Below are 27,005 nucleotides of genomic sequence, written 5' to 3'. Positions count from 1 at the left end.
AAACAATTTGGAAAAACTGAAGAGTATGCAATAATGTATAAGAGCACTAAGTATCTGATTAGAAGAGAATGGAAATTACAATAAGATTTTCCCTAAAAATATTCAAGACTTGTAGCTTCATTCATTCATTCAACAAACCTTTATTAAGCACCTAATATGTGCCAAGCATTGTCCTATACACAGCCATATGCCCCTATGCCTGAAACAAAGTTCATGTCCGCTTTGGGCAACAATCCTAAGTGGCATATAGAGACAATAAGCAAATAAGCATCACCCCCGCCCACACCCTCACATTCTTCCTTCAATAATATTACTTAATACTGATACCCTTATATGCAATTTTCCCATTCTGGTCTCTTAATTAAGGGCAACATAATTCTGTTCTCTTAATAAAGAAAGGGCAAGGAGATATTAAAACACACTCAAACCTCCCCTCAGTTTCCTGCAAAAGACCAGATAACAAAAGATTGGGCATTTCACAAATCTCAAGCCTGAATTTGCTACAGCTCTGAGGTCTTGACAACCTGGGGAAAAACAGGGCTGAAATTGCTCAACTAAGTATGCGTCTTACCTGGCCCGCCTAATCAACTGCCAATTGTCTGACACTATTTAAGTTATCCAATACAGTTTGGTGCTTATTTCAATGTCTATGCCTTTATCCACATCATCTCCCCAAACCTTGGATGTCTAGCCTTACAACTCATCCTATTTCTAACCTAACTTTCCACCCCAAAATCCCACCTTCCCTAACTATTCCAGTTATCAAAAACTGCCCAAAGGGGGGACTTCCTTGGTGGTCCAGGTGCTGAGACTCCGCACTCCCAACGCAGGAGGCTTGGGTTCGACCCCTGGTCAGGGACTAGATCCACAATGAAGACCTAGCGCAGCCAAATAAATAAAATATTAAAAAAACAAACAAAAACCCTGCCCAAATTCTCTGAAATTCCATGGCAAGGCCCTTCTTAGCTCTTAAATCTCATATTTCATACTCCTATCCCCTTCACTCTCCATGCTCTAGCTACACAAGTCTCATTACAGTCCTCCAATATGGCAGGCCCTGTCCTGCCTGCAGGTCTTTATATTTGCCAAATACTCCTTCCCCTGCTCCTAATGCTGTTGACCTCTCATCCTTCAGATCTCAGCTCAAATCACCATCTCATCAGAATATTCTCCCCTAAACACACTATCCGGAGTAAGTACTAGCCAACCCCCTCCCTCCTTACTTCTATCATATTACCCTGTTTATTTCCTTTACAGTATGGTCACAATCCATAATTATCTTGTTTATGTTACACTGCAGTAAAGGAACACAGATAAAAAATAAGGAAATCTCTGTGAAGGCAGGGACTCGGATGTATTCTCAGAACACAGATCAATACTGGACACAGTAGGTACTCACTGAACAAATGTAAAATACAACTGAGCACTTAATCATATTGTTTTTATTCACATAAGTTTGTATTTATTCTAAAAGATTTTAAGCTCTCTGACAGGAAAAACTAGGCTTATACTTTTTTATCTCCTTCCCAAGGTACTTAATACAATACTGAGCAAGAAAAAATTAAAAATTTTTATGTGATCCCAGCAACTTACTTTTATACCTTAATTTTCTCTACAATAACATCTAACTCACAAAACTGCTACAAAGAGAAATGAAGCAATGTATATAAAACTATTAATTACCGCCTGGCACAGTAAACACCTAATATGGCACCTTACTCTTATCCCCATTAAAATTTGCAAAAACCAAAATGGTCCTATGATAAAGATCAGAACCACTGTTGTTAAATGAAAGCACCTAAATAGTATAAATAAGAGGAAACTAAGAAAAATCCTTGCTTCTACTTGACAGGGTTATTTGATCAATCCTTTCTGAAATCCCCTCTGATCTCAAAGAACAGTTTAAACTAAATGTCACATTTGTACCAAGATGATTTGGAATGTTACAAAAAGGGCTGTAACCCATCTTCACTTAAAGACAAAATAACAATTAATCATACAACAAATATTTATCAAGTCTCTAACATGCCCAAAGAAGACAATATAGAGTAGGAGTCAAGCACAAAATCTTTCAAGTATAGTAGCCCTAAGCTCACATCCCCATTCTTGTGTGACTTTGGGCAAGCTACTTAACCTCTTTCCAAGACTTTGTTTCTCCATTTGTGAAACAGAAATAATATTAACATCATAGGTTGTAAGAATTAACTGAGTTACTCCTCTGTACAGCACTTAACACTCAAATATGAGCTTTTTTTTATCATTGTGAAGTGATCCAGATAAGCAGTTAATTCAGAATCTGATCATCTAAGCAAAGGGGGTTGTGTGTATACTCGGTCAAAGTGCAAAGTGAAAGCCAATCATGTACCCTTGAAAACAAATGTAGTTTTAGATTAGGACATGATACACAAGGCAAATTTTTACTTTTAAAAACTAACAGAAACAATAAGAAACAAGGCTTCCATGCCTAGGCCAGTACCTACCAAAATTTAATATGTACATCCTTTGACCTGGCAATTCCACTTCTAATACTTTCTCCAAGTATGCAAAGAAGTAGGCACAAGGATATTTACTGCAGCCTTCCTTGTAAGAACAAAAGACAGAAGACTACTGACACGTCCACCAACAGGAGAACGGTAAAATAGGTTATAATACAAATGAATATCATGCAACTATTTAAAAAGAATGAGCTATAGTGCCTGTTATGGACTAAATTGTGCCTACCCCCAACTACCCCCCACCCTGGCTGCCACAAGTCGACATGTTGAAGTCATAAACATCAGTAACTCAGAATATAACTGTATTTAGAGATAGAGCTTTTAAAGAAGTAATTAAGGTAAAATAAGGTCATAATGGTGGGCCCTAATATAACTTGGTGTCCTTATACAGAGACTAGGACACAGACAAAGAGGGAAGACCAATTGAAGACACTAAAAGTCGGCCACTTATAAACCAAGGAGAAAGCCCCTCAGAAGAAACTAACCCTGCCAACACCTTGATTTTAAATTTCCAGAATTCAGAACTGTACACAAATAAATTTCTGTTGTTTAAATCACCCAGGCTATGGTACTTCACTAGAGTAGCCCTAGCAAACAGTGCCAATACAGTGCCAGTGTATAAGATCTCCAGCATATATTAAGTTTTTTTAAAACAAAGTGCAGAAGTGTGTGTATAACATGCCAATTTATGTACATGAATTTTTTTTATGGAGAGGAGATACATATATACTTACAGGTGCAGAGACTATGTACAAAGACACAGGTGCAGAGACAAAAACACATCTGCTAGACAACAGTGACTGCTTCTGGGAAGAAGATAAGCGTGTGTCTGGGACAGGTAGACTTAGTTCTCATCATATGCATGTAGTATTTTCTTTAACTTTAAAAACAGAGCTATTACTTAAAATGAAAAGATCTCCAAAACACATTCAACAAGTAAGAAAAATACCATTAGCAAACCTGGTCTAAAAATTATCAAGTCCTGAACTCACCAAAATCTTCGATCTATTTCATAAGCACAGGCATTTTTTTTAATGTCCTGAATTGCACTGCATTCTAAGAGCCATAAAAACATTCTACCTTTTGTCTCAATAACTGCATTTCATCCACTTAGTACTGCAATTTAAATCACTCAATTTACCAATGTATTTCAACAATTAAAACATTTTCTCCCATTTTTAAGAAAAATAATTCCACTTCAGATAATTCATCCAAAATGAAGAAAATACTTTATCAAGAAACAATGAAATGCCATAACATTACAATAGGAAAAAAAAAAAAAAAGATTCAGTAACAGTACACCAGAAGATGAAATGTTATACATATTAAAAATAGTTCTGAAGACTCCCACCATAGTAAACAATGTAAAAAACAAATGCAAGAAGAGTAACAGCTGTACTGGACAGCGTATCTGTGTATCAGTTAAAGAACAAGAACCAAGTGCCTAAGGGACCTTTATCAATTTTCAATGCATCAGGACACAAGTTAGAATCTAGAACATGTTACAAGAGGCTTCTGTTCTTCCAAGAAACAACCCTGTGTACAACAAAAGTCAGCAAAATATTCAAGCACCTATTACAGCACTACACTGGGTAAAGCAAAAACCCTGACTTCAAAACATTTTAGTAATTTACTGAATGCCTACTCTGTGCCAAACACGATGCTAGATAGCTTGACATACATCGCCTTGTATATTTTACTGGTTATAAGCAGAAGAGACTAAAATAATTCTAGTCTGACTGCTACAAAAATTATATTATAAACTACAAGTTTCATAGATTTTCAAAAGAGTAATTAATAAAATATGGGCGTTGTCGAGAAGAATGAGAACAAATCTCTAGTTAGAATACCAGGAGAAAGGGCACAAGTAGTGCTAGCCTGCAAAGTGAAAGAAACAAACACAAACAATGAGTTCAAGTCATTCAGAACCTGAAAGCTAAGCAGAGGAACTTTCATTTAACGTGGGTGGGGAACAGGAGGCTATCACTTCTTTCTGATCCACACACAAGCTTTCTTTAGGAGTATCAATCTTGTACCTGTATTCCAAAGTGAACTATCAAAGGTAAGCAGATGAAGTACAGGAGCTGAGCTAAGAAACTACTTTAATAATCCAAGATTTACATGAGGGACCTGCACTAGGGTAGCAGTTACAAGGCAGTAGAGAAGAAACAATTGACCAGTTTGGGTATGGAGAGTGGGTCTGTTTAAGGAGGTGGTAAATTATGAGGAAGTTTTTTTAGTTTGGGAAATTACAGGATAGGTTTGTACCACAGATAAATAGAGAAGTTGGAAAAAGAAATCTTAAAGGTCAAGCTATTATGTTCTTAAAGGACTCTTGTAAGAAAACATGCAAGAGAATAGCCTTTGCAGAATCAGGAGACAATAATTTGTTCCTGAGTCTATCAAGGATGAAATCATATGCCAGTCTGTATCAGAAATCCCACATACAAGCATACATTTGCACAAAAAAAAAAAGAAAAAGAAGTCACTATATTATCCAGACAACACATACACCATAAAATGAGTGACAAACTGAGAACATTTCTTTGAACAGGTTACCAGGTGAGATGCCAACTACAAAACTAACCATATCATTTAGACTTTATTATATCTAACGAGGCAGAGGTACCTACATTCAGATCCTCATACAATCTATTTTACAAACTATAAGCCATTTTTAACCAGATTACCAAGGTTCTGAATCAAAGCAGTCCACCAATTTTGATGTAAAATCTGTTGTTAATGGGGTGAACTTCTACAGAAGTATTCAACTATGTACTTGAAGAAATAATTCGACAAAGAGATGCTATAACATTTGCACTAAATTCTACATCAGTGCAGCACAGCTGGCATGACTACAGGCTGCACAGCAGTAACAGCATAGTTCTATCCACTAAAAGAGATCAAGAGAAACAAAAACAATAAAGATAAGAGTTGCAAAGACTCTGAGAAACAACCAATATGTGTTGGCAATACACCTGCCTTTTACTTTGCAAACAGAGGCAACACCATCAAAGCACAAACTTCTACCTTGATCATCAATGTTTCTATGGAAAATATATACATACACCATATTTTGAGAAGCTAAGTTCCTATAATGATATTCCAGATGCATTACAGAATACATTTGTTTAATGTCTATTTTTAATAGACATTTAATATGTTTCATATAAAACTAAGCATGACTCATCACTGATTAAGAGTGACTACAGTAGTTCCCTCTATCTAGAATGCTGTTGCCTGGAGAACTCATTCAGTCACATCCCCTACAGGTCTTTGCTCAAATGTCATTCTGGAGTGAGAACTCCTCTGACCACCTTATTTTAAATTGCAACCCAAGTTCCACAAACCCTGAACCACTTCACTGCTGGAGTGCAGTGGCAGCATAGGATACTGCCTCCCCTTCTTCATTTTTAGCCAAACACGTATCTCCAATTCATACATCAGTATCTCAATTTCATGGAGACAGAGATCTGTCTTGGTCTATTGTATTCACTGCTATATCCCCAAAACCTAGAACAGTAACTTTGCACACAAAGGGTTGTTGAATTCACAAATTAATAAAATAGTATGGGTTAGAGATGCAGCAAGTCAAAAAACTTGTTCTTTGGACTCAGAATATATCCGTTAGTTAATATAACCTCTAAACTCCTAAACCCTCATCTATTACTATCTAGATAAAGAACAACAACAACAAATTAATACCCTCTGAAAGAGAGGCTTAAATCAAGTCCACAGCCCAAACCACCTAAAGTAGTTAACAGCAAGTGTTTAAAAGCCACCCAGTATCATTTTGGGGATCAACATGAGCAACTCTATTCTGTTCTAGGAACGCACAATGCTACCTGCACTTTTTTGGGCGGGGGGCAGGCACGCTCCTCAGCATGCAGGATCTTAGTTTTCTGACCAGGGATCTAACCCTCACCCGCTGCAGTGGAAGCACAGAGTCAACCACTGGACCACCAGGGAAGCCCCCTACCAAATTTTAAACTAGCAAAAAAAGATACTTTCCTAGAAAAAGCAGGATCCCCACAAAGTATGTGTATCTCATTGTGCTTGCAACTGTATCAGAGTGAAATAGTTAATGTAACCAATCATACACTCTGTCATTTTATAATTAAAACATGTTTCTAATTTTGAAACAATTCACTCAGATTTAAATCAATTAAAATAGTGTATAATGAATTTAAGAATCACATAATTGCCAAAAAGTTTTCTCCAGAATCTGAGTCTTCAAAAAATCTACTGATTACCTCTATTTTAGCTCTATTTTAAAAGCTGCTTCTATGTCTTAGGTTTCTTTTTTAGAGTGTGTGTGTTTTAATATTTGTAAAGAATCATCTCATCTTCATATTTAAGAAAAGAGAGACGGAGAGCAAGAGACAGATTGTTTTATAAGAGCAGAAATGATACCAATTTCTCCAACTGAAAGTAGCAGAAAGAAAGAATTTGGTGTCAACAAAAATAAACTTTTGTATCTTCAACATATGTCACATCCATGACATGAATTAATCTTGATCCTAGGGATTCCCTGGTGGCACAGTGGTTAAGAATCCAGCTGCAATGCAGGGGACATGGGTTTGAGCCCTTGTCCAGTAAGATCCCACATGCCTCAGAGCAACTAAGCCCATGCTCCACAACTATTGAGTCCATGTGCCGCAACTACTGAAGCCCACGTACCTAGAGCCTGTGCTCCGCAACAAGAGAGGCCACCGCAGTGAGGAGCCAGCGCACCACAAGGAAGAGTAGCCCCCACTTGCCACAATTAGAGAAAGCCCGTGCACAGCAACGAAGACCCAGCGCAGCCAAAAATAAATAATAAATAATAAGATAAATCTTAAAAAAAATCTTGATCTTGAAGAAAAATTACTCAATTACCAAAAAACAGCAATTTTTTAAAAAGAACTAAGACACCCCAACCTAAGTCCCTAACTCCAATCCTGATACATAAAATGCTGTCTTTCCCCACTCTCCCACCCCTCTCAGATAACTATTCAATAAGTAAAACGATTTTTCTGTTCCTGGCTCTAATTTAACTAGAACCAAGGACAAGTTTTTAGAATACATCTTCGTTTCCATGTAATACATGCAATCAGAAAAAAAAATTAATGTAAAAGATGGGCTCTGGGGTGGGTTTTTGTTTTTGTGAGGAAGAAGAGTTGTATGTATGACAAGAAAAAGCAAAAGAAATATGTCAAATTATAAAATACAAAGAACTTACACATTACTGCCACAAACTCCTAAAAATTTCTCATGTATGTTAACAATTATTTTTTTAAAACACAGAAATTCTTTGGATTGCAAATAAAAGTTAAAAATTATATGACTTTCAGAGCTTTAAAAAAAATGCCTTTGAAATTATTGCAAGCTTTCCAGAATATTGGAAAACAATAAATACTTAAACTAGGATCACTGACCCAAGAACAAAGGAAACTGGAGACAGTGACTCCATTTCAGAAATTCCCTTTGCAGCCACTGGACAATCCAATACCTTGCCTCATTTTTAAGTTGAGATGGAGCTACTCCCCCACAGACACCCCAAAGATGGGTTTTATATATAACATGCTAAGTTCCAACCCAAGGAACTACATATTACAACTTCTGTACAATAGCTCTTGAATGGGGTTTAGGCCACAGCAAAAATAGATAATCTATAGCCTCTGCTGAAGTCTCTATATCTTTCACCTGCCTCAGGAACTTGAGAAAAATTTTCCCATTTTGCTACCCATAGCAAACCCACACCAACAGCCCCTGAACCTAACAGAGACTAACAAGCCACGAGACACCAGTATCTCCCAGTCCATTTTCTCAAAGTTTTACAGGGTGTTTCATGGGTGGGGGAGGCAGGGCCATCATTAAACAAGTTTAAGAAACAGTGAATTAGGACTTCTCTGGCAGTCCAGTGGTTAAGACTCCGCACTCCCAATGCAGGGGACATGGGTTAGATCCTTGGTCAGGGAAAATACCACATGCTGCGTGGCACGGCCAAAAAAAACAAAAACAAAACTGAATTAAACAGATTCCCTGACGATCTAACTTCTATGAACCTTTAATAAACTTACATCATGAATTTCCAAGATGGGGATATAATAAGCAGGGTTTCCAATTTATTTGCTACCCACCCCCATGGAAATCTCTTCCAGGTATGCTGAAACACACTACAGAAACAGCACAGGCATTACTCTTAAATTTTAAATTATCTCTTATCCCCATCACCACTGATTTATAAACACTCAGGATGAACTAACATTTCCTTTGGCCCTATGAACAAATAAATCATAAGACCTAAAATAATTCAAACATTTTCATAGCTTGTATTTTGTAGTACGTATATTATTTGCACACTTTCTGAAACAAATGAGGGTATTACATATTGATTTAAACCCCTAGCACTAATATTTCACAGGAACTGTCCATTCGTTCTTAGTAATCTGATTAAATGAAAATTTACATTTTAAAGTCTAAGTGTTTTTAAATCTTACTGTTAATCTTCAACTTCACAATAAAAATATGGTTTTCTGGCAAAGCAATAAGTTTTATAGATGGTTTAATTCCACTTCAGAAGATTCTAAAATTGAGCTCCTCTCAAATAGCATTCAGCTGGTGAAACAAATACTAGCAGCTATAGTGAAGTTGTATTAAAATGAAAATCCTTGAAACCACACATAACAGTGATTCTTTGTTAAGAAACTTTATTCTTGCACTTCCTACTCCTCTTCATCTGCTTTTAAACAGATTTAAAAGCAAACTGAAAAAAAATTACAAATATCCTTAAATTTAAATCCTTAAATCCAACAAAGCAAATGGATTGTAGCTGAAATCTTGCGTATGCTTTCTTTTATGAAATTTATCACCTCATACTCCTTAACAATAATTAACACAGTATTCTTTCATTCCACCTCTACTTCTCCCTCTGGTTTCATTTGCTTCTCATTTGATCTGTTATTCTCCACTTCTTCTGTTTTACACAAGGAGTAACAAAATGTGATAATGCTTTTAGCTGAAAACGATGGCTGTGGCTTAATACCCAACAGTAGATGGCTTTATACTGCCACTTAGGACACAGAGAATGGACACAGGTGTGCCTGAGACACTGATCCCCCAGCTCTCCTGGGGCTGCAGCACCTCCAGCCAGCCAAAAATAGTCTCATCCATTTACTCCAGTGTAGCATACAATATTTTTCTCTGTCTCCCTTGATTTGATAAGGGTTATGAAACACTGCTCCAGAGCATACACTGCACAGGGATATTGCTGGTGAACCTCTTCTACATCAAATAGGGTAAGGAAAAAGAAAAATGAGAGGAAAAATTCAATCGAGTCCTTTAAAAATAGCAATAATTCTTCAGGATGGTAACTAAATAAGACTAGATTTTAGTTATTAACATTTTCCCTTGAGATTGGAGATATAGTTTATTTTAGTAAAAAAAAAAAGCAGAAAACATTTTTTACATTTGATCAGCTAAGTGCCAACTTTTATTTCACCTGTTTTCATAACCAACAATTATGTGAAAGATCCTAATTATAAGCTCTTCATAACAACAATTAGTTTTCCATAAAAGTCACTGACTTCAAACGTGTAACTGAACTCAAGTTCAAGCAATTCTAAAGCTAGAATTTAAGCTTATTTAGTTATTACTGAGTGGGTAATGACTCTTTAGTGACTAAACAACACATCAGTTCCTGATAATGAGCACAGAGATGAGGCAAGAAACTACAACTCATTCCCTCAAAACCCAAACAGGTTTCGCACTCACTTCCAGATTACGATCCTTGCAATAAATTCTGATACACTGCCTACAAGAGACCAGGTTATACTTAAGTAGGGGGTAAAACAAAAACAAAGCACTCAACACTTTCTGTGAAATCCAGCAGTCTTAAAAAGGATGCTTCAAACTTTAATGTGCACAAAAATCACTTGGGGATCTTGTTAAAATTCAGATTCTGATTCAGTAGGACTGTGATGGAGCCTGAGATTTCTAAGGAGCTCCAAGGTGATGCTTATGCTGCTGGTCCATAGACCACATACTGCACACTTGACAACTTACACCCTTACTTCTATGACACTGGTTAAGATAATGGATAAAAATTTAAAGCAGACACCAATCCCCACTTCATTTAATTTTTATGGTTTCATGAGATTAATCTGGGAGGAGGGATGGTTATTAAACTGCTGATGTTTGAGAGAAATGCAGATAACTTCTCAAAGGTAGGGGCATTAAGACTGTAATAATAACAAGAGCAAACACCTACAGAGCACTTATATGTGCCAGAGAATTGTCTTAAGTACATCACTTAGATTAACTGATTCTCCTAACACTGTGAGGTATAGACTATTGCTAGCCCTATTCTACAGAAGGTAAATTGAGTCACAAAGCTGTTACTCAGATTGCATGTAGCTAACAAATGCCAGAGCCAGGATTTGAATCCAAGCAGTCTACTCCCAGAGTCTACACTCTTAATCACTGTACTAACAGTGTCTCTCTCAAGAACACACAGCAACAGAATTCAAACAGCAAATCGAAATGGCTTACTCTTAGAGAAGATGATGCAAGTGTTAAAGTGTAAAGTGTTGGGCTTCCTAGGTGGCGCAGTGGGTAAGAATCTGCCTGCCAATGCAGGGGACACGGGTCTGATCCCTGCTCCAGGAAGATCCCACATGCTGCGGAGCAACTAAGCCCGTGCGCCACAACTATTGAGCCTGTGCCCTAGAGCCCATGAGCCACAACTACTGAGCCCATGTGCTGCAACTACTGAAGCCCGCGCGCCTTGAGCCCACAACAAGAGAAGCCATGGCAATGAGGAGCCCGTGCACCACAACGAAGTGTAGCCCCCACTCACCGCAACTAAAGAAAGCCTGTGCACAGCAACAAAGACCCAACACAGCCAATAAAATAAACAAATTTAAAAAAAAAAAGTGTAAAGTGTTAAGGAACAGAGTGAGCAACAGAGGTTCTCTTCAGGTGACAGACCACTGAGGCTTGGTGAACACCATGTCTTAACAACATGTAGCTTTTTGCTATATTAGAAACTGTTCTGGACTTCAGCATAATAGTTAAATATTTGAAAAAAATTTTTTTTAATTTGTTTTAATGGGACACCATTTTGGTGGCAAAAATGGGGTTTTACTTCATGGAATAAGCAGTTTGAGACCAATGTCCCAGGGGCAACTAGTCCCAGGACTTATAATAGCAGCAGTGGCAGACAGCTAAAATGACAAGTAATGCAAATTGCTTCAGCAAAAATATTTTGGACTGAAGGGATGAGTAACTAAAAGTAGAAACATAAGGGACAAAGCATAACATGACCAGGAATTTGATACTGTTGAGTTGAGGGGAAAAAGTGGCAAAATTAAGATGCTATTTCAAACAAAGAAATAGAGGAAGGAAGCATATACTAAAGTCTGAATAATTTTTAGGAGACTGAGAACTGGTCGTCAGAAAATATTTTTAAGCAATGGTTAATTGTTCAGATAATATTTTTAAGCAATGGTTAATTGCTCAGATAGTACAGCTGCAGAAGATATAGGACTAAACAGATGGATACGGTCAAGCAAAAGCAGATTAATAATCATTACTTCAATGAGCCCAAATATGAATATGGCTGACCAAGCACAAAAGAGGTCTCAGGAAACACAGTACACAGGCCTATATGCAGAAAGAGAAAATGTTAACCCTTAGACATCACATTCATTCATTTGACAAACATTTCTTGAGACACGTGATGGGTCTGGCACTATTCTAAGTGCCAGGGAGACAGGGGTGACCATACCAGGTCAAAAGACCTACCTTCACAGACTTACATTCTAGTGGGAGAAACTAACAGACTTGGAACAGAATACTGAATACTGAAAGCCTACACTGAAGCCCTTTAATATAGGAGAATACATAGATCTATTTATGGGACACAAGTTAAAACATTAGCCCCTTCTTCCCCAGCAGAGAAGGCTCTGTAGCCTGCAGTGTTCCTCATTAAGCGTTCCTGTCCTCTCAAAAAAGATCCTAAAACGATAAATGCATTTAAAATATATCTACAAAGAACAATCTTTTACTTCCAAGAATGGCTATAAATACTATTCCCAGACAATCAGCACAATAAATTGTACTTCAAAGTTTTCCAAATGCAACACTTCTTGGATCAAAACATTTTATTAGCGTAACCATTTTCAAAGTAACTAGAAATGCTTCTCTAATATACCATAAAATTATAAGTGGAAAAAGTATCTGAATAAAAGAAAAATCTTGAAGTTACAAAAAAGTCAAGATTTGGGCTTGGTGGGCTTTAATAGAATCTCATTGATATTTGATTTTAGCCCCTGACTACTCTAGGCTGTAACACCTGCCTCAGATTCCCAAAAACTTTAAGTTCAACTGAGTACAGGTGTCAGTTATTACGTGCAAACATTTTAAGAAGCTGTGACACCTTTTGGGTCTTGAAGAAATTACTTAAAAAAGAGCTCATTTTTAACACTACTACCAATCTCTTATCTCCTTGCCTCAATCTAAAATGTAAATCCAAACTATTCTGCTATACCTTTAAAAGGGAAGATGAAAACTGACGTGTATTTAAACTTAAGCATAGAAGAGTCAAGAAATATGGCAGCAGATAAGTGCTCCATTTTTATATTCTTAAAAAGAGATGCATTATGGCAAACAAACGTACAGTATTTCAGAAGATCCAAGCTCCACACCTACCCAATCATCTACCAACATCTACATGCTACAGAAAGTTGATTTAAACCTACCACTTCTTTTAAGCGTTTCTTAACAAGCAATCTGTTCTCTCTACATAAATGAGAAACAATAAGAAAATACTTGTTCCAACATGAATTATCCTTATAACAATGCATGACACAATTGGATCTCATTAGCTTTACAATGCTAACATTTTTCTGTGCTACAGTACCCTGTAGTCAGTAAAGCATATACAATTCAGAATGTACCTAACATTCTGGAAAACCCCGCACTGGAAATGTTACTTTTGGTTAAAAATTCAAAACTCGTTTTTAATTACAAAATTAAAGTGACTAGCAAGCAAAGACTGGATGTAAAATGAACTGATTCTCTTTTCACCACACCCTTGCAACAAAAAGTGCACGTGAGTCGACTTAGGTACCCACTCTGAATCAGTAAGTCGTTATGGGAGAAGTTAAACAATCTGCGAATTTCATTTTGGACCAAAGAAATGCTTCCACAAATAAACTAACTTCATTCCAGTACAGTCAAAGGATCTTTAAAGTTACTGCCTACGCAACTGGCTGCAGAAAGTGTTGTCTTACGCTTTATTCCCTGGCACAAGCTCATCCTGAGATTTTAAACCTTCCTGGCTTTTAGATACATATGAGACGGCCAGGATTTCAAAAGATCACCTCTGAATACGATGAGCTGAAAAACAAGCAGGATATGCCACTGGGTGACCCAAACCAGGCTACAAAATGCTGTCTTAATTTAGTGAGTCCCTGACTTGTAGGAGTTAAAAACTCTCACCCCTTAGATTGCGATGACGTAATCTTCCCCACTGCATTTCGCTCGGACTTAAAGGGGGGTTGGGGGGAACAACGAACAAAGAAAATTTCCCCCTAAAGAGAGGAATTAGGCAAACGGCGGAACGACAGTTTCGGGAGGCGGTTAGGTAACTCCCTGAACGGGAAGCTTCAGCTGAATAGGCAGGGAAAGTTGGAGAAGCAAAGGGAAATGGTATCAGGAACTCGACCTCAGGCAGGAATTAAGGAGACCGGAGAGGCGGCGACCAGGCCCACCCTGCGGGACGAGGCGTCGGGCTGCGGGGCCGTCCGCTCGCCGGCCGCCACTTCCCCGCCGCGCTCGCCATCCTCTCCCCTCCCCCCGCCCGCCGCAAAATGTCCGCGGCGGCGCCGGGCGAAGCAGGAAGTCGCAGCCGGGGCGCGCGGGGCGGACCCGGCCTCGAAGCCCGGGCCACCGCCACCCCGCGCACCCCAAGCGCCCACCAGCGGCTCCGCGGTCCACGGCGCCCCGGCCCGCCGCCCGCCCTAGGGGTCCGCGGGGCCGGGGGGAGGGGAACAGGGCGGCCGGGATGGGTGTGACCCTTTCCTTCCGCCGCTGCCCGGTGACAGCCCGGCCCCGGCCGCGCCCTCGGCCCCGCTCCCGGCGCCCCGGCCGCGCACCTCTCGGCGGACCGGCGCCCCCCGCCTTGCCCGCCGCGACCCCCTCCCTTCCGTCCCCCGACAGAACCCGTACCCGCGCTCGCCCGGACGGCGCAGCGAGAGCCGGGCATCCCCACCCCCCACCCCGTACGCCCCGCGCTCCCAGGCTTCCAGGGATCCCAGAGGTGGGCTGTCCCCGCGGACGGGGAGAGGCCGGGGGCGGCGCGGCGGGGTCATGACGGTGCGGGAGCCGCTCCCGCGGGGAGCCTCGGGCCCCGCACTCACCTCAGCTCCTCCGCCAGGGCGTTGGCAGCACTGCGCGGGGTCTCCTCGGCTGCCGGACAGGGGCACGCGCCTGACGTCAGCACGCAGGCGACGCACGGTTGGGTGCCCGCGGAAATGGGAGGGATCGGGAGGCGAAAAGCGGCCGAGCGGTTCCGGGCGGGGCCTGAACTCATCCTTCGCCCTGGCTCGGGCCGCCTGACGCGCACGCGCCAGACAGCGCGGCTTGCTAGTTGGTGGTTGGGTTCCGAACCTCTTTCTCCAGTGGCTCTGCTGTATTTGTAATAATGCTCTAAACGGTCGTTTGCAAAGCTCGTCCACTAACGTCTTTTGATCCTTGCCAACTTACAAAGTGTTATCATTCCCGGTTTTACGGAGAAGATAGTGACTACTCAAACAGGGACAGTGACTGGCCCGAGACCGCACAAGTGGACGGCCTCCTGACTCCCCAGGCCTGTATTCAGTACGCCTTGGCGTGAGAGCCGAGGGCTCGCTTCTCATCTCTGCCTGCAACCACTGTCCCTCGCTCCTACCACATCTGTCGTCTTTTGGTTTAGAGACTTCTTCCCCATCGCAGGGCCTCGCACTCACTGTTTCCCCTGGCGGCCCCCTCTTCAGCCCTTCCGTTGGCTCTCAGCCTCCAAATGACACTGCCTTCCTGATCGTCCTATCCTCACAGCACCTGTTTCTCATCTGTCTTTCCGGCTGGTGTGCAAACTTCGGGAGAATAGGAATCTTCTCTGTCTTTTCTCAGATGTTTCCCAGTGTTAGAGGAAAATAGCTTATCTTAATTAATACTTCGTTTATTGATGACTACCACAGTTATTTGGCCAAGAAAGACACCTATTTTCAACATATTTGAGTCATATTTTCTTTTGGATTTTTTAAATTACACAAGAATAGCTGCATTTTTGAGTGTTTACTATAGGTATGGTGCTAACAGGTTTACATGTAATAGTAGGTAATGTAAAATTCATAACCACCCTATGAGTTAAGAACAATTACCCCCCACTTATTGATGCATGCACTGAGGCTCAGAGGTGTTTAGAGACTTACCCAACGTCGTAGAGCCAGGCAGTGGCAGAGCTGGGACTTGAACCCAAGAGGCTGGCTCTAGTTGACCTACACACTGCCTAGCAAGTTTATTACAATGAAATCGGAAGATAAGCTTCAGCTGTAGTCCTACCCCTAGTGATACCAACTATTAACATTTTGGTGTACACCCTTCCACATATTCACAGCTATAGATATATACATACACATTTATTGCACAAAAACAGATTGTACTCTGCATTTCTCTCTCAAAACTACATTGTGAGCATCTTTCCATGTCAAACAACGCATCGTTTTTAAAGGCTGCATTCTACTATATGACCATTACAATGTTTATCCAATCAATCTCCTACTGTTGGAATTTAGGTTATTTTTGGCTATTGTAAATTTTTGACTATTGTAAAAATGCATGAGCTTAGTTTCTTAAACTGGAGGGAAAACTGCTGTTTTCTCCCCCTGCAAAGCCAATTGGCAGTGACCTTTCCTCCATCCTGTCTCACAATTCCATCAGTGTCCCCAGACAATGTCTGCCCTTTCCATCAGCAGCAATATCTCAATGGGGTGTCACCCAACCCACTTGGCTTTTCCTGCCTTTATTCTGAGGACAAGGACTTACTTAGCACTTTATCTATTATGCTGTCAGGTTTTTGTCAGAAGGACCCTCCCCAAACTTTTCACAGCCACCAAGGCAACAGCATTACCATTTGACCCCAGTCTACCCCTTCCCTTGCTGCCAGCTTAGACCCCTGCCTCCTAGTGCCCCCTCCCCACTGCCCCACTGGCTGCAGCTGCTTCACATTGGCAGGAGGGGCAGCCTGTGGGTCTCCAGGTTTCCTTCCCCTGTGGTTACCAGCCCAGGGTCCATTCCTCCTTCCTCTGGTTATAGCACGTCTACTTCTCCTGGGCAACCCTTCCCCCAGTTCTCAATTCCTGTGGCTCTAGAGGAGATGAGTCTACCCCCAATTGCAGGGATAGACATGTGACCCATGCTTGGCCAATCAGCATTTTAGACAGCCCTCTCGCCACAGCATCTCAGCAATGGGCATATGACACAGTATGAACCAGTAAGATTCAATTCTGAGCCTGTGGTCAGAACTGTCCAGTTGAATGAATCTGTCTTCTGAGGGCAGGATGTAATCATGGCACTGCTGGCAGCCATCTTCCCACTGTAAGCCGAGAGACTGCCTGAGAATGAGACCAAGACAGAGGGCAAAACAGAGCTGAGAGATGGGACAGTGAAACCAAGTCCCAGTAGCGTTGTTTGAGCCCTCAGATCCAGTCTTGCTTCAATTTTCAGTCATATTAGCCAATAAATTCCCTCTACTGCCTGGGCCAGGTGAAGTAGGTTTCTGTCACTTGCAACCTGCAAGGCCCTTGATGAATCACTCTGCTACCGCTGCCCCCCATGTCTGCCCCTGTGTGGTACTTGCCACCACCCTCTTACATAGATGATTCCCAAATCTCTACCCTCTCTAGCCCCTATTCACCCCAATTTCCACATTTTCAGCTACTCATAAGTCCCATTAGTACCACTGAAATCATCTTCCAGTTCCCAGCAGCTTCAGGTTCTGCAGTGCCTATATCTGCTTTGGGTCCCTGCACCTTTGTACATCCAGGGTTCCCAATCATTTTTGCATCATAGATCCTATGCCCACAAAATTAGTATCCAATTTCTAGAGGCTTACTTTAAGAATCTCCGTTTTAATTCATTTTATACAGCATAGCCTTCATCTTCCAAGATCTCAGTCTTAGCTCCCCAAACAGGGATCAAACCTGTGACCCCTGCAGTGGAAGCACAGAGTCCTGACCACCGGACTGCCAGGGAATTCCCTGCATCTCAGTTCTTATTAAGTTGCTTCCCAGTTCAGAAACCCCAATGTTTTCTCCTTTGACTTCAAAATAAAATTCAAAGTCCTTTAGCCCCGTATTCCATGTCCTCTCAGATCTGGCACCAAGCTGCCTTTTCAGTTATTTCCCTTTCCCTTCTCTTAGAGTTCTCCAGAGGAACAGAACCAATAGGAGATAGATAGATAGATAGATAGATAGATAGATAGATAGATAGATAGATAGATAGATAGATGATAGATAGATAGATAGACAGATTGATAGATAGATAGATACATAGATACATAGATATATAGATATATAGATACATAGATAGATACATAGATATATAGATCTACCTACCTAAATCTATACTGTTTATATTTTCTATTAGATCTCTGTCTATCTACCTGAAGAGATTTATTATAAGGAATTAATCCACACAATTATGGCAGCTGATAAGTCCCAAGATCTGCAGGGTGAGTTGGCAAGCTGGAGACCCAGGAACTGGTAAAATAGTTCCAGTCCAAGTCTGACAGCCTGAGAACCAGAAGAGCCAAAGTTTCAGTTGCAGTCCAGTGGCCAGCTGGCTCAAGACCCAGGAAAAGTCAATGTTTCCGTTTGAGTCCAAAGTCAGAAAAAATTCTTCCTTACTCAAGGGCAGGTCAGCCTTTTTTGTTCTATTCAGGCTTTCAACTGATTAGATGACGCCCACCACATTAGGCGGTGCAATCTGCTCTACTCAGATATTAATATCGTCCAGAAACACCCTCACAGACACATCCAAAATAACGTTTGACCTAATATCTTGGCACCCCATGGCTCAGTCAAGTTGACATAAAATTAACCATCATGATTTCCATCACACACCTTTTGCTGCAGGTAAACTACATTACTTAGTGTTGTACATGCAGGTACCAAGATTTCTGGTCTCTGTGACCTTGCTCATGCTGTTCCCCTTGCCTAGAACACCTTTCCTGCTCATCCATTCTACCTGTCAGGTGGTCCCACTCTCATTCCCACCAGGAACTGTACCTTTTGCCAACACTGACCTTGTATCTTTTCCCACCTCTGTGACTCTGCAGATTCAGTGGTTCCCTTCTCTGTCTGCCCAACTCCTATTCTTTTCTTCAAGGACTAGTCTAGATCTCAGCTCTCAAAGCTTCCCTGACAACCCCAGGCAAAAAATTATTCCTATTACACTTTGTATTTAAAGCATACCATATTGGGAGCTTCCCTGCTAGTGCAGTGGTTAAGAATCCACCTGCCAATGCAGGAGACACAGGTTCAAGCCCTGGTCCAGGAAGATTCCACGTACCGCGGAGCAACTAAGCCCACGTGCCACAACTACTGAAGCCTGCGCACCTGGAGCCTGTGTTCCACAACAACAAAAGCCACCGCAATGAGAAGCCCGTGTACCGCAACAAAGAGTAGCCCCCACTCTCTGCAACTAGAGAAAGCCCGTGTGCAGCAATAAAGACCCAACACAGCCAATAAATAAATAAATACATACATACATACACTTATGTTAAAAAAAAAAAAGCATACCATATTGGAATCATTTATATCTGCGCTAACTAAACCAGTAGGCCATGAGCAGGCAAGGGCCTTATCTTATTCATTTTTGTTTCCTTTTACCTGATTTCCTGGCACTGTGCCGGCCCTCAAAAATGTTTGATAAATATAATGCATGAATGAGTGTCATCCACCTCTCCCACAAAGCCTACTCTGCTTCCTGCCACCAAAAGTGATCTCTGCCTCTTCTAAAGTCCCATAGCACTTATCTGAGGATTTCTTGGGGCCTCTCCCTCTCCTGTCATGTTTATCCATGCTTTCTCTGCCTGACTGTAAGCTCCCATGGGTGGGATCAGTTTGGGTTGCATCTTCTTGCCCCTAAGAGTGCTCTTCAGGCGCCTTAAACGTAGTGAGCACTTCAAACCTGGCTGAATGAGAGAAGCCTCAACACTGCGTTCTCTGCCAAATGCCAAAGACCACAAAGCCACTGCCATCTCCCCAGAGCCTGCTAGGATTTACTGAAGCAGGATCCATATTAAAGAGGATCTCCTTTGTGGCCTTCAGTCTTAGGATTTACATGAGAAAATCCTAAGTTAAGACTTTCCCTGTGATTCATAGGCGATAAAACTATCAAGAAAATCAAGAGAGTGATTATTGTAAAAATCCAGCGACTGGCTACCTCTAAAGGAGGTTGCAATCTAGAAAGGATGGGGGTGTGCAGGGTTGGGGGGATGGTGTTGACAATGTTCTGTTTTGTGACCTGGGTGATGATTACCTAGATGTTTGCTTTATAATTATTCATTGTACTATGCATGTGTGGTTTTTTTTGTTTTTTGATTTTTTTAAAAATGTTTTCATTTATTTATTTATTTATTTGCTGCATTGAGTCTTCATTGCACACGGGCTTTCTTAGTTGAGGCGAATGGGGGCTACTCTTCATTGCAGTGTGCGGGCTCCTCGTTGCCGTGGCTTCTCTTGTTGCGGAGCACGGGCTCTTGGTGGGTGGACGTCAGTAGTTGAGGCACATGGGCTCAAAAGTTGTAGCTCACAGGCTCGAGAGCGCAGGCTCAATAGTTGTGGCGCACAGGCTTAGTTGCTCCGTGGCACGTGGGATCCTCCTGGACCAGGGATCGAACCCGTGTCCCCTGCATTGGCAGGCGGATTCTTAACCACTGCACCACCTAGGAAGTCCCTATGCATGTGTTTTACGTGCTTTTTCTCATGTGTAATATTTCATAAAAATTAAGGTTAGAAATAATTAAATAAAACAAAAATACAGTCTCACTGGTGTTACTAGAAGGTTGTTGTTGTGTAAATTGCTGTCACTGAGACTCAAGCCTTCCCTTCCATTCTGATGTACTAGCTGGTCTTTCCCTCCACTGACTGGTCATGGCCCAGGCTTCACCGGTAGCCCCATTTTGCTGCTAGGACTCCAGGTGAGCTCCTGCTTTGGCCTGCCACACCTTAGGGGGCTAGAGCTGCTGCAGCTTCAGGCTACTCCAAGGGCTTCGACCCCACCTCCTACCCTTTATGCAGCCCCTCCTGCTGCTCAGCCCCCCTCCTCCACTTTGTGCCACATCATTACGCTTGTCCAGGGACCTGGACCCTTCTTGGAGTCAGAGAAAGGAGAAGAACTGACCAAACCTGTTTCCTACTTGCCTTTTCTCTAACCGGCCCAGGCTTGCCTCCGTCATCTCTGTTACACATCTCTGGTGGAGATAATCTGGGTCACTGAAGAAGGGTGGATGAGATGGGATAGGGAAGAGGAAAATCTAGAAATAACCGAGCAACTCCTTCCCCATCCGGTAGGGTTTGGTAAGAATCAAGAGGCACATGGCACAATGATGAAGTTTTAACTTGAAAATGATCTGAGAATTGCTCGGGTGGACTAACAGGTCATGGGCACATTGTCACCAATACTCGACAGTTAGTAGATGTCTATTATGTACTAGGTACCTTGGAGGCAAAGGTGAGTGATATCCCCTTGCTTAACTGCTTCAGTGGCTTCTCCTTCTAGACCACACACACACACACACACTCACTGGGCTCTAGCCAACGCTGCCCTCTTTGTTGTGTCTCAGACACATGGGCGCTTCCTGTGCCTACCCCAGAGCCTTGCACTTGCTATTCTCTCTCCTGCTCTGCACGTGCCTGCTCCTTTGCACCCACAGGTCTTTGCTCAAATATCACCTCTTCAAGAAGACCTCCTCCCCACCCAGCTCCAACCCACTCTCCCACCACACGGCTTTACTTCCTTCCTAGAGCTTATCACTATCCAAAATGATCTCACCTCTTTGTTTTTCTTATTATTTGTCTCTTCCCATTAAAAAGTAAATTCAAGCCTTCCATCACCACTGTAGCCTCAGTGCTAGAATATAGTGCACACTCATATATGACTGTTGAAAAAATACAAAGAAGGAAGATATAATCCCTACTCAGAAAATTAAGGTCACATAATGGCACAGACAATAATCAAAATAAGTGTGAAGGTGGGATGTGTACAAGGATCTGGGGGAATAAGAACAGTATTCACAATAGTTATATGTAACATTTATTAAGTACTTCCTAAGTTTCAGGTATTGTTCTAAGTAGTTAATATGTATTATCTCATTTGAAATTCACAAGACCTCTGGAATATAGAAACCATGATATCCAACAAAAATGAGGAATGAAGAGGTTCGTAACACATGGCTGAAGTCACAGAACTGGTAGGTAGATTCAAACCCAGAGCTGATCAAGGAAGATTTCCCAAAGGAGTGAGGTTTAATCTGAGTCTGGAGGACTTGCACAGACTGGTCAGGCCAGGGTGAGGCGTGCTGACAGACAGAAAGATTCCTGGTAGAAAGAACAAGCATGTCCAGGTTCACAGGCATGAAAAAACAGGATGCTCAGGGGACAGATGAATTGCACAGATACAATGTTGAACATAAGAGGCCAGACACAAAAGGGTATACACTCCACTCAGTTCAGAAACAGGCAACACTACTCTAGGGCAATAGAAATCATAACAGAGTTACCTTTTGGAGAGTTGATGACTGGGAAAGGCCACAAGGAAGACTTCCAGGGAGCTGGTTAAATTCTGTATCTTCATCTGGAAGATGGTTAGAGGAGTATGTCTACTGTGGATAAATTCATCGTCATACAATTAAGATTTGTCCACTTTACAGGATGCATGCTATATTTAAATCTTAAAAATTAAAGGTCACTACATCAGTAGTATTGGCCTACAAACTAAAACACTCAGGATTTTTTTAAGGAGTGTAGAATTTTTTCAATGATGAGATTTAATGCCTGTGGATAAGGTAAGCAATGAGGAGAGGGGCGGGGAGGAGTGGGAAGATAAAAACAGGATTTTATGTGGAGAAATGAGCAATGAGAAGACAGAAGCTGTTTGAGAAAGGGGCTCAGAAGAAAAGAACAAGATCAAAGGGACAGGGCTTCCCTGGTGGCGCAGTGGATAAGAATCCCCCTGCCAATGCAGGGCACACAAGTTCAGTCCCTGGGCCAGGAAGATCCCACATGCCATGGAGCAACTAAGTCCGTGCACTACAACTACTGAAGCCTGTGCACCTAGAGCCCGTGCTCTGCAGCAAGAGAAGCCACTGCAGTGAGAAGCCTGCGCACCACAGAGCAGCCCCTGCTCACCGCAACTAGAGAAAGCCCGCATGCAGCAACGAAGACCCAACGCAGCCAATAAATAAATTAATTGATTAATTTAAAAAAATAGACTGCAGCCCATGTTGCCCTTTATATATATATATATACACACATATAAAGATCAAAGGGACAGCTGAGAAGGAATCACTCAGTGAATCTTCCCTTAACCAAGCAGATTCAGAGACAATAGCATTTATTGAATGTTTCCGTGCTTTCGGTGCTGTGCTAGGGTGACCCTAGCTGGGAATACAGAAACGAGACAGGGGTGGGACCTGGAGCTCAGAGAAGTGACATGACTTGTCTGAGGTCACACACCTCATAAGTGCTGGAGTTACCTTTGCTAGAAACATCCCACTTGTGCTCCTAAGACAGGGCTCCAAACCACTAAGTATTGGCCCCAGCTGAAGGCGGAGTTTTGGCTTGGAGGAAGTGAAGGGGAGGCCCTGGCTGCTTTGGTGGTGTTGGTGGCTTCCTGCCCAGAAGACACACCCAGCTTCAGAATCACTATTCTGGGCAGCCAGGTTGTTGCTAGGCACCAAGGGGGCCCTGGAGCTCTCAAGCAGAGCCAGCTAAGGGCTGCTAACCTCACCTCACTGCAATGTCAGGTACAGAACAGAGAGGGAAGCCAGCCACCCTAGTAAAGCCTGAGTGAAGCCTTTCTCTTTTTTTTAAATTAATTAATTAATGTATTTATTGGCTGTATTGGGTCTTTATTGCTGTGCATGGGCTTTCTCCGGTTGTATCGAGTTGGGGCCACTCCTTGCTGTGGTGCATGGGCTTCTCATTGCAGCGGCTTCTCTCGTTGCAGAGCACGGGCTCCAGGCGCGTGGGCTTCAGTAATTGTGGCACGTGGGCTCAATAGTTGTGGCTTGTGGACTGTAGAGTGCAGGCTCAGTAGTTGCGGCACACGGACCTTGTTGCTCCCCGGCACACAGGATCTTCCTGGAGCAGGGATTGAACCCACGTCCCCTGCATTGGCAGGCGGATTCTTAACCACTGCACCACCAGGGAAGTCCTGCCTTCCTTGTTTTCAGAGTTTTATTTTCACCATCATCTCCAGCCTTAAACAGGAATTAATAATCTCACTCCCTGCCACCTCCCCAACAAAATGCTTGTTTCCTGTGAATTCCAGTTGTGTTCGCAAGAAGGAAGCACCTTAAGTCAGGCAGCAACGATGTGTTTCCTACAAAAATTAAGCTAGTCCTAGAGGATCAGTCATGTGCAGATCCTGTATTGGAGGCCAAGAGCAGAGATCCCCTCTGTGTGGTTCACAATCTGCTTGGGGACACAAACTAGGCACCGCATTACAGTGTGAGACTTAGAACAGGGCACAGCACATTGGGTACACAATGCATATTCACTGAATGAACAGGGACTTAGAATTAAAGGGAAGGTGTTATAGGAACTCACAAGGGGGATTCAAATGCTGATTCAAAGCAGAAATCAAAGAAGGTTTCACGAAGGTGACCATGGCCATCTGCGTCATAAAGAATGAATAGGAGTAGGCTGGCAAAGATTGGGGGAGGCGTAGGGGTGGGGCATTTCAGGCCAAGGGAAAATGGCCAATAAATGCATGGTGGTGGGTGGAAAACGCTTAGCAAAATAGTCAACTCATTGTCTAGGGCATCATATTGAGCTGCCTGTGGAAACTGACCACACACGGGGCTCCTAGGAAGGCCAGTTACACTTGAATTCTCCAGCTGCCACCACCATTGTGGTGAACTCCTCATGGCCCCCACGCCCCCTGGAGTTGGCTTCCTTTCCAGCTGCCAGGGCCTGGCACCCACTCACTGCTCAGGGAGTAGCTGCCCAACAGATGACATTTTTCCATGGCTCCAGCCAGTTGCTAGGAATCTCATATTACCTTGTGGTCAGAACACTGGTTTTCACCAGCAGCCAGCTGGCAGGAGCATTTTTCAATAACTAGATGCAATTATTCTCTTGTGGAACCGGAGTCAAAATAATCACTCACAAAGGGAAAATAAGACAAGACATTTTAGAAATACTTCCCTCTAGCTCGTCTACATTGTCCTCCTCTTGAGCCATCACTCACAGAGTTAAGTGTTTAGGGTTCTTTAGAATTGGGGTCCAGATTGACTCAAGAAATGACAATGACTGGCATTGGTGACAACTACTCGACTGGGTGGAGAAGGCACAGGAATCATCTTGGAGAGTGGCAGTAGAGACAGAGAATGACTGTACTCCAAATCCCCACAGGGCCCTTCAAACACCTGAAGTTGGTTTACTCTTTAGTATCCAGGCAGTGTGACCTCATGGCAAGGGCATGGGACTAGAGCCACACGAAATGGAGATGAATTCAAGCTTCTCCTCTTACTGGGTTTGTTTGGGGTAAGGATTTGCATCTGTAAGTTCACTTCCATGAGAAAGTGCTGAGAAAGTGCTGGTACTACAGGTTGCTGGGAGACAGTGCTGGGTGTTGTACCAGCTCTGGTTGGAGTTCTGACTCTGTAACTTACCTCTCTAAACCTCACTTATGCTTTGGAGGTCTGACTCCATACCTAAATCCTCTACCTTGCATTTTTTACTGAAAGTGTAAGGCTATAGGTATTAGCCATACAGAGTACTATGCAGCTGCTAAAAAAAAAATTTTTTTTAATAAAATAGACCTCTGAATGTTGATAGCAAAAGACTGCTAAGGCTTATTGGGCAAGAAAAATATATATACTAAACATGCATAATATATTTTGTGTAAATAAAAAGGGATATACAGGGACTCCCCTGGAGGTCCAGTGGTTAAGACTCTGTACTTGCACTGCAGGGGGCATGGGTTTGATCCCTGGTTTGGGAACTAAGACCCCATACGCTACACTGTATGGCCAAAAAAAAAAAAAAAGGGATGTACATTATGTGTGTGCACATGCATGTGTATCTGCTTACATAATTTACATTTTCTGGAAGGATACATAAGAAACTGTTAATGGGAAGACAGCCTTTAAATTTTCCTTTTATACCCTTTTATGCTATTGGACTTTCCTACACACATGCAAAAGTATTTTATAACCTTAAAAAATGTCAACAGGAGTTAACTAAGAAGTGAGGTTATAGACCATTTTTGTTTTTTTCATACCTTTTGTGTCAAATGAATCTAAGAAATGTTATTTTAAACAGTAACATAAAGCTGAAAAAAGCCAAAGAAACACCTCGCACACAAGAAATTCTAGAGATGATGGAAAAAGCCCAAAGCCAAGGACAGAAATCCAAGGCTTCGATTCTAGCTCTACCATTTATGGGCCATCCGGATTTTCAGAATTCTTGTCTGTAAAGCAGGTATATTTAATGAATAGGTAAATGCGCACGACTCCTAGGACCAAATGAATCAAGAATGCATCTAGGCTAGATCCTGGCACACAATGAACCACACCTATAAAATGTTCTCAGAGTTGGAGGTATAGTATTAATCCTCCTACCAAAGAGCTTCTTAAGATTTGCCAGAATAAGTGGCATTACCCAAACGCATAAAGGAAACAAATATTGTACAACATGGGGAATATAGCCAATATTTTGTAAGAACTGTAACTGTAAAATAACCTTTAAAAATTGTAAAAGGATTTTTATAATTTAAAAAAAAGGAACCATAAAGCCCATTTTATATCACTCTCCTGATAGCTTTCTCAATTCAACATTAAGCTTAAGAGACCACGGACCTGAGGGTAATCTGTAGCATGTCTGGATGAATTCTTCTACTTAATATCAGTGGTTCTTGGGACTTCCCTGGTGGCACAGTGGTTAAGAATCTGCCTGCCAATGCAGGGGACACGGGTTCAATTCCAGGTCCGGGAAGATCCCACATGCAAAAGAGCAACTAGGTCCACGTGTCACAACTAAACTGAGCCCACACGCTGCAACTACTGAAGCCTGCGCGCCTAGAGCCTGCTCTGCAACAAAAGAAGCCACCGCAATGAGAAGCCCAAGTACCGCAACGAAGAGTAGACCCTGCTCGCCACAACTAGAGAAGGCCCACACGCAGCAATGAAGACATAAAGCAGCCAAAAAAAATTTTTTTTAATAATAAAATCAGTGGTTCTCAACCAGGGGCAAA

General features: G+C 42.1%; 1 protein-coding gene across 3 annotated transcripts in view; it reads right to left on the bottom strand.

Annotated features, from left to right (window-relative positions):
• CDC42 (cell division cycle 42) overlaps positions 1 to 15,008 on the bottom strand; it is a 44,792-nt gene extending 29,784 nt beyond the window's left edge. The window contains exon 1 of one of the 3 annotated variants that reach the window (XM_057699039.1): positions 14,900 to 15,008. The gene's annotated coding sequence lies outside the window, so the exon portion shown is untranslated. Of the gene's footprint in view, positions 1 to 13,979; positions 14,116 to 14,205; positions 14,228 to 14,899 lie in introns of those variants that run through there. The other 2 variants (XM_057699058.1, XM_057699050.1) reach the window with 2 other exon arrangements.
• Between the last annotated feature and the right edge of the window lie 11,997 nt (positions 15,009 to 27,005).

Source organism: Hippopotamus amphibius, chromosome 1 (assembly GCF_030028045.1).
Source record: "Hippopotamus amphibius kiboko isolate mHipAmp2 chromosome 1, mHipAmp2.hap2, whole genome shotgun sequence".
Taxonomy (NCBI): domain Eukaryota; kingdom Metazoa; phylum Chordata; class Mammalia; order Artiodactyla; family Hippopotamidae; genus Hippopotamus; species Hippopotamus amphibius.
Note: the sequence above shows the minus strand (reverse complement) of the source record. Positions and strands in the feature narration are given on the sequence as shown.